The 17,261-nt window shown below is 48.9% G+C and overlaps 1 long non-coding RNA gene across 1 annotated transcript; it reads left to right on the top strand.

Moving 5' to 3' along the window:
- Positions 1-9,619: 9,619 nt before the first annotated feature.
- Positions 9,620-17,003, top strand: LOC149353814 (uncharacterized). Its single transcript, XR_016289603.1, has 2 exons — positions 9,620-9,691; positions 15,565-17,003. It is a non-coding gene; the product is annotated as an uncharacterized LOC149353814 (long non-coding RNA).
- Positions 17,004-17,261: the final 258 nt, after the last annotated feature.

The following is a 17,261-nucleotide window of genomic DNA, read 5'->3' as shown; positions in this document are numbered from 1 at the left end:
TTTTACTTTTTATGGCCAGGGTTCAAGGTTGTCGCCGTACGCTCCCTCCGCAGTTTTTTTTTGTTGTTGTTCCTTCATGCGGGTTTGTAGGCATGTGCCAAAACAGAAGGCGCTGCGGAAAGCGTTGTGCAGACGACGCGACGCCAAGGCTACGCCCAACCTTCTCCCGTCAGTCAGAACGATGCACCAATGGAATGCCTTTAGCGAAAGTAACCCCCATGACGTCAAGGGGGTTCAGAGTAGTGGGGAGGGGACGTTTTTGTTGAAGGAAAGAACGAGCGAGCTTTGATTTGAATTTTTGCAGCTTTTCGGAGCGCGCATGGCTCTAGTGTTTTGCAGAGGTTATCTTCGATGCCTCATCTATGCAGTGGGCTTGTTTTTCAAAAAAGTCCGGACCCTGGTTAGTGGCCGTTTAACGACCATCGGTTATTTTGCCTTCGCATTGTATACATGCCCTGCCCAAGCCCATTTCTTCCTCTTTATTTCGTCTAGGATGTCCTTAACCAGCGTTTGTTTTCTGACCCACTACGCCCACTTCCTGCCCTTTCACGTTACACTTATCCTTTTCCTTTCCAAAACTCGCTGCGTAATGACGGTAAAGTTTTCCCCGAAATGAACAGGTTGTAGATGTACTTACAGGCCCTTCCAATATCAGAGGTCACAACGTTACAGCATAGGGACTCCCTGTTGTGTGTTACAAGCTTACTTCTCCCTGTTTTTTGGCTAGTTTTCATGTTGGCTTATAATATCGAAGTCACTTCCAACTTTAGTGGAGAAATGGCAAAAAAAAAATCGTCTTCTGCAAACTGGTTGTTTTCACACTGGAGGGACCTGTACTATCGGACCGGAATGAAATGTGACCCCAGGAGCACATGGCTCTACATGGTACAAAGAATAGAATGAGCTAATAAAAAAAACTTTAAAAAGCTCGATCATAGGTGGTCCTCGCTGGATCGTTTGAATGCGTTAGCAGCCAAACGTCCGTTATATCTGAGGTTGAATGTTGTCTGAGGTGGTATACATATTCATTTTATCCGAGGTCAACACACGAAAGTTATGTCCAAGGCGGCATACGTGTTAATAACATTGTCTAGCCCTCCTGCGCCGTCTACCAGCGTCCGCGATACACTGCTGACATATGTGTGCTGGATTCGCGGATAATTCGCTTGCAGCCTCTCCGCGTGCGGCAGTCGCTCGGCTTATCAGTTTAGCGATCCCGCCGGCATGGCGCCGGGCTCCTCGGCTTCCATTCCAACCTAGAGATGTAAAATTTCAAGAAATTTCAGGGTTTTTTTCATGAAAAATTGGAAATTTTGCTAAACTTGACAAAAACAGATTTATTTGCAACAGCACAACGATCAATAATAATGCTCTGAAGTTCAGACGAATATGCAGTTATATATGTGTCATATTGTGAGACGAACTTCTTGTTCTATTGCACCGAGAAGATAAATAATGATTTGTACTTCAGGCGAACATGGAGATATAAATATCATATTTGTAGAACGAACTTCTTGTTCTTTTGCACCGAGAAAAAGAACATGAAAACTGATCTATAAGTCACTTCATATCGGACTCTGAGTCACTTTCGCTGGTTGCGGCACTGCGCAGCAGCATGGTTTGAAGCTGTGTCCACAGCTAGGTTCGACTGCACATACACAAGCTTTCGAACGCGTTCCCCTGAAAGCCTGTTGCGAATCCTTGTATGGATGTTTCCAAAACATGATCAGTTTCGTTCGCAGCTGGCGGATGATGGTGGTATCTGCAGCAGTCGGCAAGTCACACGAGTTAGCGGCTGGTTGGTGCAAAGGCCTTGCCACCAGGTAGATGGGGTCACGTGCTTCGCTGAAGACCCCTGTCCTGGACCAAATTCCTGCGGATGTCCTGTACTCTGCTATGTTGGAAATCAAGAAGCTAGGCTTGTATTTGGCTAAAACCGCTTACGTGCACAACAGGCTATGTTATCTATGCCGTGTGTGTTGTGCTGTAGGATTTGCAGCCATTTTGTTCTACTTCAGCCGTGAGTTCAAGTATTAGTGTGTTTTTAAGTGAAGCCTGGATCTTATATGTGACCTGGCCTTCAACCCGCATACTCACAGCACGAACGTTTTAAAAGCACTACCTGGCACCGGCGGTGACGACTGCTCTCCAATCGTTCAACGATGCACGCTGTCATAGTTTTCAAAGCAAAAACAAAAAACTTAAACTAAAAGCAAGCAATCATAAAACCTTCAAATTGCATTGTGAAATTTTCGATGTTTCTTTCCATTTTTTCTCGTCTGAAAAAAACGAAAAAAGAAAAACGTTTTTTTTCCCCAAAATTGCAGTTTTTTTTTTTTTCAGGCCTTCACATCTCTGTTCCAACCCTCGCCGTATCCGCGGGTGAGCCGGGCCGAATGACGCCGTCGTTTTTGTTTTGCGGACAGCGTATCCCTTGGCAATCAAAGATTCCACTGCCGGATGAACTCAGGGGTGAACATGTAAGCAATAGCCACCTCAGATTGATGTCTGGATTTGTTGAGTGTCCATTTGAGCAAGCTTAATGCAGAATTACGCTAAGCTTTTATTTTTCGTTCACCAAAAACAGAATAAAGGCGTCATTTTTTGCAACATCTTGGGCATCACTTCGTAACTAAATGTCAACCGATCCTAAATTTTGCATTTCAGCCTTTGCTACGGCGTCGATATCAAGGCGCCGTCGACGTATCTATTAGATGCAAGCTGTATCAGCAAACGGCTACTGGTTTTTCAGGAAAGCACACAGCTACAGGGTTGCGGGGAGCAACCTGGAAAACGCACGCACTCATCGAAATGAACGAAAACAGCATCCATTCCGCTCACCCGACCCGTGGATACGGCGAGCTCTGGATTAAAAGCCGAGATGATGAGCCGGGCGACGGCCGCGCACGAGAAGACTGGACGGTAACCCACGGACACAGCACACATGTCAGCAGCTTAACGCAGGCACTGCTAGACGGCGCTGGCTGTACTAAGAACCACGCGCTCCAACGTTCACGGTTCATTCCGGCCCTAAATTTCGAACATTTACTCCGAAGTTCGAGCAGCCTTAAAGCACGCCTGCATTTGTGTGAGATATACAGGGTGTCCCAGCTAACTTGGACCAAGATTTATAAACAATCTAAGCGTTCTTCAGAACTGAAATCAGGTGGATGTTCTTAGGGTTTATCTGAAGTTACACCACGATTTTTTTCTCTCCCCCTATTTGAAAATTAGTCGAGATAAAAAAATTAACTTTTTAAATATATCTTGAAACGTTCAGGCGTCAATAGGAAAGTTGTGGAGCTCCACAAATATTGTCCAACCCAGGCACTTCCAACGAGATAGACTTAGCGTTTTTATTCGGGAAAAATGAAAGCCCGCGGAGTTTAAAAAATACCACGTGACAGCGCGCTCCGTGCGCCCGGATTCGCCGCGATTACAGTGCTCTCATCCGTGCTTTGTAAAAAACTTCACTCCCTTCGCGCCTTTCGTGCTGCCCAAGACAGAGCTTCGCGTTGTGCTTGGTTCCAAGATAAGCGCCAGTGGATTCGGGCGGCAATTGAAAGAAAGCGCGGCTCCCGTTTTTCAGCGTAATTCACACGACCTTATCAGGCTTGTTATATGCGTCCTTGCTTGTTGAAATCTTGCTCCCAAATTCGAATTCATGAGATTGTCATCGTTCCTCCGCATGCATTCTGCTAACGTGAGAGTGCAGTTATCGCCGCATAAACGGGAGGCGTGCTTTCTTTTAGCTGCCGCCCGAACCCACTGGCGCTTATCTTGGAACCAAGCACAACGCGAAGCTCTGTCTTGGGCAGCCTGAAAGGCGTGAAGCTAGTGATGGTTTTTGCAAAGCACGGATGAGAGCGCTGTAATTGCGGCGCATCCGGGCCCACGGAGCGTGCTGTCACGTGGTATTTTTAAACTCCGCGGGCTTTTATTTTTCCCGGATAAAAACGGCCACGCTAAGTCTATCTCGTTGGAAGTGTCTGAGTTGGACAATATTTGTGGTGCTCCACAACTTTCCTGTTGACGCCTGAACGTTTCAAGATATATTTAGAAAGTTAATTTATATGTCTCGACTAATTATTCAAATAGGAGGAGCAAAAAAAATTGTGGTGTAACTTGAGATAAACCCTAACAACATCCATGTGATTTCAATTCTGAAGAACGCTTAGTTTTTTTGTAAATCTTGGTCCAAGTTAGCTGGGACACCCTGTATATGCACAAGCAGCTTCTTCCGGCATTTTGTTCCCACAGATGTTACACGTATAGGTGGCAAAGGAAACAGCATATCGACGGGAAAAATCTGCACGTATGGCCACAGTGCACATATATGCTGTGTGCAGTGGCACAGTGCAGGTCGGCAGCCGGCGGTGGGCCTAGTGGATGAGATCGGCGAAGGAACGCCGACCTTTGAGCGTGCAGAGGAGAGGGAAACGCGCGAAGACACTGATATAAAACTTTTGACCACAGATAACTAAGGCTATGCAAAATGCATTAAATAGTTCTTGCCGGGGGCTATTCGTGAAGCGGCGTCCTGTGAGATCCTGCAGGAATACCGCGGTTTTATTGACAGCCCCTTCATACGAAAAGAACCATATGACTACGCACTTGTGCTACCGTATTGTGAACCGCTTAACGGTGTTTTGCACGAACGAAGCGTGCGCACTGTACGTGCTGATGTCAGCGGCCGCCGGTCACTTGGACATGCTGCACAATGACATAAAATAAAAAGGGCCATGCGTACTGTACGTACCATCTGTTTCCACAGCCATAAACGACGAGCGCTGTCCTCGTACTCCACGTCTAACTATACTACAACATGGAAAATGTTCCCACACGCTAGGTTCACACACTGTGCATTAAGTCCACCCTCGCAAAATTTTTTTTACACAGCCTAAAGGCTGTCTATATATAGACTCCTGTAAACAAAGTCTATAGACTCTCTATAGACAAACTGTAGAGAACAATCTATCGGTAATACAAATGCTATCGACAGTCTACAGACAATCTATAGATTTATGGCCACACACAGTTCGTAGATTTTTCTCATTAGACAGTCTATGGATTGTATCTTTAGGAATATCTATAGGAAAGCAAGAGAGTCTATAAGAAGTCTATAGACTGTCCATAGACCATTTTTATCAGGCAGACGAACAGAATATCATAAAGGTGCTTCTTTTAAGGCCAGTCTCCGGGTCGTTCTTGGTGCCGTGCTCTTCTCTGGGCGTGCGCACGACCAGCAGGAAGAGCACTCCTGTACAGGAGAGGCCATGTTGACCGGGAGTTTTTTGGTCGAAATGGAGCGCCTGCGAGTGCCCCGTGTTTTACCCAATGAGCAAATGCTGCGCACGCGACGGCGTGTCGGACTACACGAGAAGCTTGCGCGATTCGCGAAAACCTCGAGCGGATAGAGCGGGTTTTGGGGCATGTCCGGCTTGGCAACACACTTTGGTCGTTGCGTTTTAAAAATATAGCTTCGAAATAACGCAGCATACTTTCCCACACTATACTTTTTCAAAGCACTCGCCAACCGTCAGCACACAGCCGCCTCCAGCCGTACTCTGTCAAAATAAAAAAAAGATATATCAGAAAGATTTGCTTATTTGTGTTTCAATGGGCCGCGCTCCCTACCCCGTACCATACCCACGCCGGGAATAACCCCCATGCGCGTGTAATGCGATGGTTTAGAAATATATCGTCTGCGAGATGACGTTTCGTACTTTCATATTCTGTTATACGATGAACTTGGTTGTTTTTCACGAAGGGATGACACCACAGGTGCGCGGTGAAATCAGAAAACTGCTTTCAAAATTGTTTCTCCCATGTATTCCTGTGGGCGCTGATCCTACTTTCCACCCACAAGTTTCAACCACCCCAGTCATCACGGCCGGCGACAGCAGCGCCACCGCTTCTTGCTTATGTCTCAGATATGTGTTTACAAAAAAAAAACAAAAAAACGGGAAGTTCGCGGCAGACGGATCCTAATTTTTTTTTTTTTTTTGGGGGGGGGGGGGGGGTTGATTTAGCACCCATAGGAATACATGGAAGCAAAAGTTTTCAAAGCAGTTTTTTGTATTCGCACTTCACCTATGATATCGTCCTCCAAGACCACAATACACGAACTGCGCACAGCAGCAGACGACAATTACACGGTGGCGCTGGCGGACGCCGGAGCCGGCCGGTGTGTCGTCTGCGGGGCCGTCTGCTGCAGTGCGTGCTTCTCTTTCGTGCGCTTGCCACAGCGTTTGTATTAGCGTATGAACTACTGTATTAGTGAGCTAATGTAATAATGTAATACTCCTTTATACTGGAGGGAATATGACGTAGACCCTTGGTAAAAATTCCTCAAGCCATGCATAGTTCGCTTTGCAGCCCAGTAGCGGGCCAGCTATGGCACCTCTAAAAGACGGAATGACCCTTTTCGCTGATGGTGGAGATGCTATAAATATAAAGTTTTAATTAGAGGCACCGCGACACGACAAGGGAGCGCTTCATGAACATATGCGCGACTCTTCCTTCTGGGCTCACCAAGCGACATTATGTTTTTTTTATAGTGAGCAATATTGCACCAGGTGCCCAGTGAACAAAAAAGCAGCGTATAAGACATGATTTTTATAGCATCAAATTAAAGAGAGTAGAGGCCTCAGACATTAAGACTACAAAAACTTGCCGAAGTTTTTGTGCGCGTACAGGGAGGAGAAGAGCCTAGTATGAAACGCAAACAATTCTTTTAAATAAATTGCTCTTTCGGTTTCAAAGTACGCACGAACAGACTTGAATAGCTTTCATAACATATCCCGAGCGGAACAACATTACGCACAGATCAGCGTTCATGAAGAGCCTCGAAGGAAGTGCCACCCAAAGCAGAGGCCAGATAAATCAGCAGACGCCGCATAAAGTATCGCGTACTCTCTCAAAACGCAGGTCCAGACACCGCGATAGCTCTAAGACTGGCCCGCACTGCAGCAAAACTCGAAACTGGTGCCGTGCGACGCTGTTCGATTCATTTAAGCTTACATGTCAAACAGTTGTAAACGTCGTCTTCGCACGCATGAAAAGAAAAAAAAATCTCGTCCATCCCTTCCAAATCCGTTTTTATTGAGGGAATCTAGGCCTGTCTTCGTGTCGGCCTCAGAGTTTTAACCGATGCGGATGAAAGAACGGCTGATACGACCGCAAAGGCAAGCATAGTTGCAACGCTTAAGCCCCAACGTGTTGACTCATGGTTACAACGCTCGGCTGCTTAGCACGAGATCGAATTTCGGCCTCGGCGGCCGCGCTTTCGTGGCGGTGCAATGCAAAGGCCGTCCCTGTGCTGAGCAAAGAGTGCGACGTCAGTGCACGGCACAGAACCCCAGGTGCTCCGCATTAATCCGGAGCCCTCCACTACGGCGTCCGTCATAGCACATGAGCAGCTTCGTGACGCGAAACCCCAGACATCACACCGCAATGCTTAGCGCCTCTGCGGACTGCTGCGATCCGCGCTTCGCTTCTCCGCGTTCTACTTGCTTGAGAAATGGTATAGTTCCGATGGCGGTTCCATGCCTTTCGTGTTTTAGCGTGTTGTCGCACACGTCAACTACGGTCCCCCAACGCATAATACTTTTCTCTGGCATACAGTGAAAACAAATCCGTGCGCGGAACGGATTCGTACGGCTAAACGCGTCTCAGCCAGCTCAAGCTCAAGCAGCGCGGCGAAAAGGGCAACGGGTCTGTGTTTGAACCGTTAGTTGGTTTTGTGCTCTTTTTTTTTTGTAGCGCGAGCTTTTCAGCGCAGAGGAAAGGAGAAAACCTTCTCTTTCCCCCATCCCCCCCTCCTTCACTCCGCCTTCGCTTCGTCAATGTCTCGTGACACCTTTCGGCCAATCTGGAGCCAACGGGCACAGTTTGAAATTTAACCAATTTGGAAACGGCCGATGCTAGAAGCAGTGTGTGTGTCTAAAGGGCGGCCGTGTGTGTGTGCCCTATATCTCCTCCGGTTGCGTTGTGATGTGCGCTCCGCTGTTGGCGATGCAGCAACCAATGACCCACTAACTTTGCTTCGCGGCGAAGATTATTGTTCATCGTCCGGCGGTTACCCTGACGCTTCTTGATTGTGCTCTTGGTGTGTGTTGCTCGCGAGGAAATTTCGTTTCGATTTCTAACTTGCGTGAGGTGCGCGGGCAGCGAATTCTGCTACCGAAGTACGCAGCACTGTTGGAATAGCGTGAAGTTTGCAGACATTTGTAAGTAGGGGAGGTACGTACAAGGAGTGTGACTTTTTCCTTCAGGTGTTTGTATAGTAGTCTTGAGTCATTACGGAAAGCTCTTCATTAGCGGGATGAATGTTACCACGTACTCAAGAACTTGCCACTATTTCTTCTAGCTTGTACTCAGCTTTTATCACGCGTAGCTTTTACCGAAGAATAAGAGGATAGGTTGCAGAAGAAGACTGAGTGAGCGATGATCGGCGCGGAAGCTACGGTAGTTGTGCTAAATTAATTGCGTGAAATTTATCCGCGAATGTCTGAGCGTGAGTGATGCCATGATCCCTCGAATGTTGCAAAGCGAGGAACGGAATGGGAGGAAAAGCCCCAGGAACCAAATGGCTACTGTTTGATGTAGGCTGCGAGATTCTTTAGCCATTTTTATGATAGGCGCTGCCACCCTAGCCGAAATCCATCTACGTCTGCATTTCACGTACCGCAAAGGCCAGCCGCAAAGTACGAGCGCTGTGTAGTACCTTCAACTGGATGAACAGACAGTGTTCAGACCTGTGCTTATGACTAAGCTCAACGGACCACGGCGATGCGAGGCCGTGTATGCTTGCTGTTTGCAACCTCCGTTGGAACCGGAAGCCCTGAGAGCACCTCCGATGCGGCTAGGACCTCAGAATGTCGCACCTGGGGCATTTCGCTCAGTGTTTAGCAATTATCAAAACAAAGCTTATTTCAGGCCAGTGTTCCTGAACAAGCAGAACAAGCAACTCCACCGTTGCAGTCGCGCGGAGTGGGGCCACTAGCGCTCCTGTCGTTTGCGTTTCCATAAACCAGCTGTTCACTGCAATCGTAAGTTGCGTCCCACGCGTATTAGAATAAATTTTGCTGAAAAGCTGCGCGCATAACTGCTGCTTCATTGGTCGACTCCGAGTAGATTTGGTGCCTTGACGTTGTTGGCTCTATATCTGACGTGGCACACGAATAAATAAATAAGTAAATAATATATTTAGTTAATTAAAAAATAAATAATCAGTCTATCAATCAAACAATCCCATTTATCGCACCGTCTCAACGATGTAGTGGCTTGTGAATTAAATTTCGTACTTTAACATTGTCTGCTAAGATGTGCTGGCCTGCCTTTAATGAAGCAGACTGGGAAGTGAATATTTAGAAAGTTTTGTTAAATTGCATTTTTACGGCCCGGGCCTTCAAATTTTACTCCTGCTCGGCGATGTGAGCGGTACCACATTTGTTTGTGCTAAATATCGGTTCTGGTGTGTTTTTATTTACAGAAAAAGAGCATAGGCCTTGTTTACCACAGTTTTCGTAGCGTTGGGGCATCTTGAGAATTTAAACAAGCGCGCTCAGGGTGAAAGCGAGGAAGATGTCGGGAAAGCGTCAAATCCAATCCAATCCCTTAATGAGGTACGGTGTGATCGCAGCGAATTCGGCGGATTCTCACGTGCAGGCTGTTGAATTCTTTTCGAGTAAGTGTCGTTCTTTGAATCAGGTGAGTGACTGTGCTCTGTCGATAGCAGTGAAAAGAAATAATGGTCGTCGCGTCTGCAGCTCCGGTTACCTAGCTTGCAGTGTCGGTACAGCATGGTACAACCTGTCGTGACCACGGCGTAGTGACGAGGACATGATCAGTCTAGGCCTAACGGGCTCAGAGTAAAGTGCCCTAGAGCAGTTTATTTTTGCAAGATGACTCAACATATACATGCACTTATCACCGGTCAACTTGATTCCTTTATTGTGCGGTGCCATTTTTGTTGGAGTGTAAGTAACCGTCGCACCAGGAAAAGTTGTTTGCAATAGCGCCGGGAACAGCAGTGGTAGCCATTGCTGACATAATAGCCACAAACGGTGGCCATGATGCAATCTCTCGGACTAGCACGGGAATCTGCACGATCTGTGCGCCGTTGGAAATTGCGTGTAACGTTTGGTGTAGATATTCGCAGTCCGGTTTCTTTTACACTGCGTTTAGGGCGACTACTTGCCCTATAAATGTTAATCGGAAGTACGTCTCGTAAACGGCGCTGCCGGGCCAAGGAAGGATGGTTGCGTAACAGGTGTCCCAGAAGCGCCATCTCTCGCCATTGGGAAATTTGGAGCAGCCATCATTTTTGTGTCTCGCGTCGAATATTTGTGTCAATGTGTCGTCGAGAGATGGCGCTGAAAATACATTGCATTTTTTTTTTGTGCGCAGGCCTATCGCATACGATTTGCGCATTTCTCAGAAAATCGGGCGAGTTCCCCATCCAGCCGTAATATAAAACAAAACGTGCCGCAATATAAAAGAAAAACGGACCGCCAAATGCCACATAGGTGTCAAAGTTCATCGTAAACAAGCGAGTGGTTTAGCCGATGGAAGCTTTCTTCTGTTCTTCGCGTGTCAAAAGCTGTCTCCCGTTGTGTGGTGCAAGACCTGGTGTGGTGTTCCGTCGACCTCATCGCAGATGCACCGGTTTTTCCGAGCCACGGTTGCGTATTCGCTGGGTGTCATTTATTTTCAGTCGCGGACTACTTGCGGCACTGCTGTCCCGCGCTCGATTCTTTCGCGTAGCCCAAACGTATTTCCTGCTCCGTCTGAATCTGCCGGAAACACGTCGCATTTTCGCCCCTGGCAGTTAGCTGACCATTCGCACTGCGGGGGGCTTTGTGTTCTAGTAGCTAGCGGTCGCCTGCCTTCGAAAGGAGACTGATGCTCCTCACGCCTGCCTGTACAGAGTTTCACTCCGTGTAATTCTGCGTGCTTTTCGTCTCCATCTCGGCACATGTCAGGCATTTAGCGTCCACACGAGCTCTGTTACTGCTCGTTGAGTCATTACCTTGACCTTTCATCGGCCACGTTCTTGCATCTTCGGTTTATTTCCTTGAAATCCATCACATGCGGTCGTGTTCACAGCCCAGCCTGGAGCGTTTGCTCGCGCTGTCGAGTAGTTTTTGATCGGTCGGTTGGAACTTATACATATTTTTTTTTAATTTCCCTGCCTTTGCCATTGGCTTAAGTTTGCGCTTCTTAGACACTTCTACGACCGATTCGTGGTTTTACCTATGCCGCTATGCCATACGTTCGGCCTGTCAGGCCGCCGTAGTGGCTCAGTGGTTGCGGCGCTCGGCTGCTGACCCGAAAGACGGGGGTTCGATCCCGGCCGCGACGGTCGAATTTCGATGGAGGCGAAATACTAGAGGTTTGTGTACTGTGTGATATCAGTGTAGGTTAGAAAACCCCAGGAGGTCGAAATTTCTGGAGCCCTTCACTACGGCGTGCCTCATAGCCTTAGTCGCTTTGAGACGCTAAATCTCAGTAAACCAAAACCAAACCAAACCAGAGTTACGCTCCGCGGTTGCGCTTGGTCCGCGGCGCTCAAGATAAGCAAAGGTTTGTATATATGTTTCCGTGCGTTACGTGAGAAGAAACTCGCAATATCGATGCTTTTAAAATATGAAATTGGGAATTAAGGTGTCGAAGCTTGTGGGTTTCTACGTGGACACAGGCCACCACCCACCGCGGGTTCGAGCTTCGCGCGAGCCAAGGGCCCCGATCAGCCGTCACCACACACACACTGGGACACCGATGCAGCGCACTCAACCTCCGCTGGGAGGAGAGCGATTCGCCGCAAAGAAATAAGCCTCCAAGTTCACAAAGGAGACGTTTATTCACATCGTCCTCCAGCTGATACACACACACTCAATAGTCACCCCGTCCCGGGGGCGCGCGAGGAGCAAGGCTCCGCTGCGCGCACGAAGCGACTCGAGTAATGCGCACCGCTAGCACGCCGCTGCAGGAGAATGTCCCCGCGGCAGTGCTGTGATCTCTCTCTCGTGTCGACCGTTGGGCCGGTTGCGAGAGAGAGTGGGCAATCAACGCAAGGTACGCCTGTCAGAGGTCGCTGGACCCCGCTGCACAGGCTCGAGCCGCTGCAGGTCAGAGGACACGTGCGGGCGAGCTCGAGTAAGCACTGGTCCGAGCGGCAAAGCCGGCACGGACAAACAGTAACGTACGCACCTTACGCTGTCTCGGAGGGATCTCTCTCTCTGGGCCCCGCTCGGACGGTCGCGGGATCCGCGGCCGCCAAAACGGGTCCCCCGGATTCCCGCCAAAAGGCGCCAATGGCAAAGGCCCTTGGGGAGCCGGGGCGGAGCTGTGGCTAAATGACAGTGATTAGTCACCCAGCCGCCTCTCCACCGCCTGAGGCGGGAGCAAGGGAAAGAGGAGAAACAACGCGGGCGGCCGGCACAGCCGCGCAAAGGCGACGGCGGAAAGCCAGATTCCCACAAGCTTGAGCTGGCCGCGTTATGCGCGAGGTTTGGTGCGACTGTTTACTCGATATTAATTGTGCACGCTATGTCGTGTGGTACGCAGAAATATTTCAGAAGGAAAGCCGTTCGCTGAGTATGCCAAGCAAGATCACGTATCTGCATATCATCGAAGCTTGGTAGAGAAGCCGAACCTCAGCACCGCGTTGTTCTCGATTGATGCCGGAAGTGCGTTGGTTCACTTAGCCCTCTCGTGCTTTGGTGACTTTATTTTCACTTGGTGAAGATTGTTATAGAAAAGTTGTTTTCGTGCGTTGTCAAATGTTTTTTTATCTTTGTTGAAAAAAAAACAGTGACGGTTTATTTCGAGGGTCAGGTGCGTTCGCACTTCGATTTTCTGTTCGGTTTCGTTTCGAGGCCCGGTGTAAGGGACCAGTGAGATAGCGGTGTGTTGTTGATCCATTGCTCGCGGATTAAGTCGATGAAGACGGCGACATTCAAAGCACAGAGACTGAGACGCAGGATGTCCGGTTGCGGCGACGACGTAGTGGTCCGATGCAGTGGCCAGCGAAGCTGATCTGCTCGCGCCGCCGCGGGTTCGAAACCCACTCGCGGCCATAGAGTGTTGTGCACAGCTGGCCATGAAGACTGCTGGCAGGTGGGCTACCTGCCAGTGACTTGGGAGAAGTGTAGGCGAAGTCTGAGGTGGGGGTTTTCGTGCTAGAGCGCTAGAAAGCCTTTAATTGTGACTGTGTGTACAACAAAGGGTGCCACCCATCCACATGACGATTCAAAATCGTAAATTGTGACGTTTCATGTTCCAAAGTGACACATGGGTATGAGGTGCGCCACAGTGAAAGGCTCCGGATTTTATTTTCACCACCTGGGAGTCTTCAAAGTGCATTCACATTATACAGCACTCGAGCGTTTTTGTATTCCACCTGCATCTAATTACCGCCAGTACGGCCGGTATGGAACCCGCGGCCATAGTATTAACAGCCGAATTATTCTTTTTTAAAACAGTCATGACTAGTATATCGTTGGTAACGGACTGAAATTGGTCTTGACGCAGCCGGCGCACTACTAGCAAGCTTTCTCACTCACTGCGCTATTATATGTACCTCAAAATAAAGCGAGTCCCATAACCTCCCACCAAAAAAAACAAAGAGCGGATTGCACGATCATTGGTACTGACCTCTGTTCTAAGCGCGGTCCTGCATGCAAGAGTGCCGCCTTTGTGGCTGGTAATGGGGTGAGAGGTGGCACCTGCAGCAAAAGGCATCCTTAGCGGTCTTACACTGCACGCACAAAGATGACACTAGACTTCGCAAGCCGCTGGTTGCATTCATCCTATCAATATCGTGTGGCTTCTATATGCCAATATGCGGAATGTGGATATGAACGTTCGTCTGTCTGCCTCTGTCTGCTACTCTTTCTCCCTGTGTTCCTCGCTGTCTCTCTCTTTCTGTCACTTTTTCTTATCTCTTACTGTGCTTGGCTGCCTCAATATCGCTTTGTTTCTCCCTGTCTGCTTCTCTGTGTGTCTCTTCTCTGTCTGGCACTAATGTGTACAGTCGATGAGAAAATAGTCAACCACACCAGTGAGTGCGAGAAACACCGTGGTGACGTCTATTGGCCCATTGGCCTGGCATCATGACTTCTGTTCGGGCATATGTACGCCACTTCTAGATCTCGTCTTTCCGCAGTCGTCCTCTTCTGTTCAAGCTATACTCTCTGCTCAAACTGAGTGACACCAGATGACGCCGCAGTAGCCGTCACGGTTGCTGCGCCAGCTCACTGCCAGCGCTTACACTGCGGGAAAGTAATCTTGCACGCTTCGCTCTCTCAGTAGCTGACGACCGCGTTTTCGAAGGCACGGACCGCATTCATTTTTTTGCACACCGTAAACTCTTCCCATGTGTCTGCTGACGATGTGTGCGCGGGCTCCTCTAGGCTGAGAATTCTCTGGAAAAAATGTCACACCTCACTCAGGTTCTTCGGCCATGGTCTTCCATTGATATTCGCCACTCATTCACGTGTGATACTAGGCTTTTAAACAATAAGATTTTGTTGGCTACGGTCGATTTCTAGTAAATCATGTTCGATTCCGTTGCACGCTATGAAGATAGTGCTTATGGGTGTAACAAGTGAAATCTATGAAGAAAACGCACTTGTTGGGTACCGTGCCGGAGTATCGAGGAACAAGTCATTAGCAAGAGGTTGCGCTGTGGGACATAATTATTTTCTAATGAATTTGTCCTCTTTGGGGGCAGTTCGGCCCGCTCACTGCAGCATTGAATCCCACCGTTGGCATACGGCATCCGCAAGCGCATGAATGCTGCAACGCCCCTCGAGAGTAGGGCGGCTAAACGCGTTTTCAGGACACCCCTGGAATGTCAGCTCTTTTCACGTCTTATCCTGTGGGCACACCGCAATGGCTGAGGCGTTCTGCTATGTAGCAGAAAGGGAGTGAATGTGGCCGGCGCCCTTGACGCGATGGTCGTTAGCTACCGGTAGTGCGGCGGGCGGACCGCGATAAGACGCACTCGGCGATTAATTCTATCAACACTCCAGCAACTTTGCTCGAGGCATATTTTTGCTTCTCGCACTATGATGGCGTCTAGTGCAATGTTGAAGGTCCCAAAGCTGGTGGTTTTTTTAACGTGCGGTGACATCGCAAAGTTGACGGAGGTGTTAGCATTTCGCCTGCGTCGAAAGGAGGCTTAGATGCGCTCTGGTGGCCTAAATTCGTTATCGCAGACTAATTCCATGGCCAATGCGCCACCGCGGCTTGTGACTCACTGTGGTCAAGCTGCCTGTTAGTGGATGCGAATTATTTTGGAATGGTGACAACACGAAAGGACGCACTTGGGAATAGTCCACGGCACTAAGCAACTCGGCTGCCTATGGTGGCGCCGTGCTTTCTCGAAAGGGCGTGGCCAATTTTGTATACTCATCTGTACATATCTTCCTTACCGTCGCCATGTCGAAAGACCCATAATCCGCTGATATACATATCGATATGCGTGCGTTTGTATTGTCTGTGTGGAAAACGCTGTAGCTTTGTCTCACACCGGTGTCGTCACTTTTCTCACAGGTCGGCCGCAGAAGATAGAAGACCTCTCGCGACACTTCCTGACGACTTCTCGGCAAGTAAAAGAATGGAGAGACCGGATAACCTGAACGACAAAATTCCTACCGACGTAGACAATAAGGTTTCTGGTCAACAAACGCAATGCGACGATGAAATCCCTACTGTCGTAGACAATACTGCCTCATCTGGTCAACTAAAGCAAAGAACGAAGGCATGTGACACCACTGAAACCACATTTCAATCTGGCATAGAGACCAAGGGTTCCTCTGGTGAGATGACGACAACTAGGAAGACCTGTGATGATAATGAGACTGCAGTTCCCCCTGACATAGGTATGGCAGCTTCTGATGATCAAGTAACGGTAACGAGGTCGACCCCATCTACCAGCACGGCCGCAGTAGCATTTGGCGCAGAAACAGGTGCACGTCCGAAAGAGCGGCAGTGGAGACGGTCCAGGCCATCGCGGGATCAGCGCGGCAGAAGTAAAACCCATGCGTGCGGAGGGAGCAGTATTGACTCTGAGCCGCAGAAGCCGTCTCGCGGGCCAGTGAAGTTCAGTTTCGTTGGCTCATGCTCATCCTCTTCTCGACGCAGCAGCAGCAAAATTGTGGGGCTCGAGAGTAGCTCCTTGAAGGACGGGGTGCCGAGTCTACAGACTGTCTTCCCACCAGTGATGATCCCACAGGGGCAGATGGAAAATGAGGGAACGATGATCAATGCTTCGACCACTCTGCAAGCTCTTTATGATCGCAGGGACAATTTGGGGGGTGGTCAGCAGACCAAATGAGGGAGGTACGAGATTTGAGGAGGGAAATGTTTCAGCTACAGGAACAAAACCATGCCCTTCGTGGACACCTGCTTAGACGAGACGATGTCATGAGGGAGAATGGCCTGCAGCCGATTGAAGAACCTGCATTCCGAGTCACTCAGAATTTGGCCGAACTGACGCGCGGCACACTGCTGTGGCCTGAGCCGTATCAGCAGAGCACATCACGTCAGGACAGGTCGCAAGGTGAAGAGCAAGGGAACACGCCGGAGGTTGGCCTCGACGCGTCGAATGAGTACAAAGCCAAGCTGAGAGAAGCGGAGAAGGAGAACGCTATTCTCACGAAGAGAATTCATCTTCTCACAAAACTCTTGTTGGAATACTGAAAAAAAAATGAAAAATGGGAAAATCCGAAGAGCTCTGAAACGAGCTCGGATCAGAAATGACAAACGCCTTCGTGCAACGCACAGAGCACAGTTGTTTAGTTTAGTCTTTTGTTATGAACTGTGCCTTGAAGTGGCTTAGTTAAAAGCGCATGCAAAAATGATCACCTAGAAGGTTCGCTCTTGTGCTTCGTCTATGTCTGTTCCTTTCATTTTTGTTCACTTTCTATTGAGAACCATTTCTGAAGGCATTCACTGAGTGCTTCTTGTGTGCAATAAACGGTTTCCTGGTGCCTGTGTCCTTTGCTGTCGTGCTGCCGGCCATCGTCACTGGCCAGAAGCCATTTGTGGGCTGGTCAAGCAGTGATTTTATTTAGTAAGCAGCATGTATTGCGTGAGCAACTTGTTTTTTGGTGCCGCCTAACGCACCTTCCTCGTTACCTTGTCATCCACGCTATAACGTGAGTGGACTTTTACCTCTGATTCGAGGTCGTCCCTCCACACTTCTGGCTTCAAGGAAGTGAGGGACACCTCGCCATCTTCAGCTAGAG

The sequence above is a fragment of the Amblyomma mixtum genome, chromosome 3 (assembly GCF_055824585.1).
Source record: "Amblyomma mixtum isolate Tamu chromosome 3, ASM5582458v1, whole genome shotgun sequence".
Lineage (NCBI taxonomy): Eukaryota > Metazoa > Arthropoda > Arachnida > Ixodida > Ixodidae > Amblyomma > Amblyomma mixtum.
Note: the sequence above shows the minus strand (reverse complement) of the source record. Positions and strands in the feature narration are given on the sequence as shown.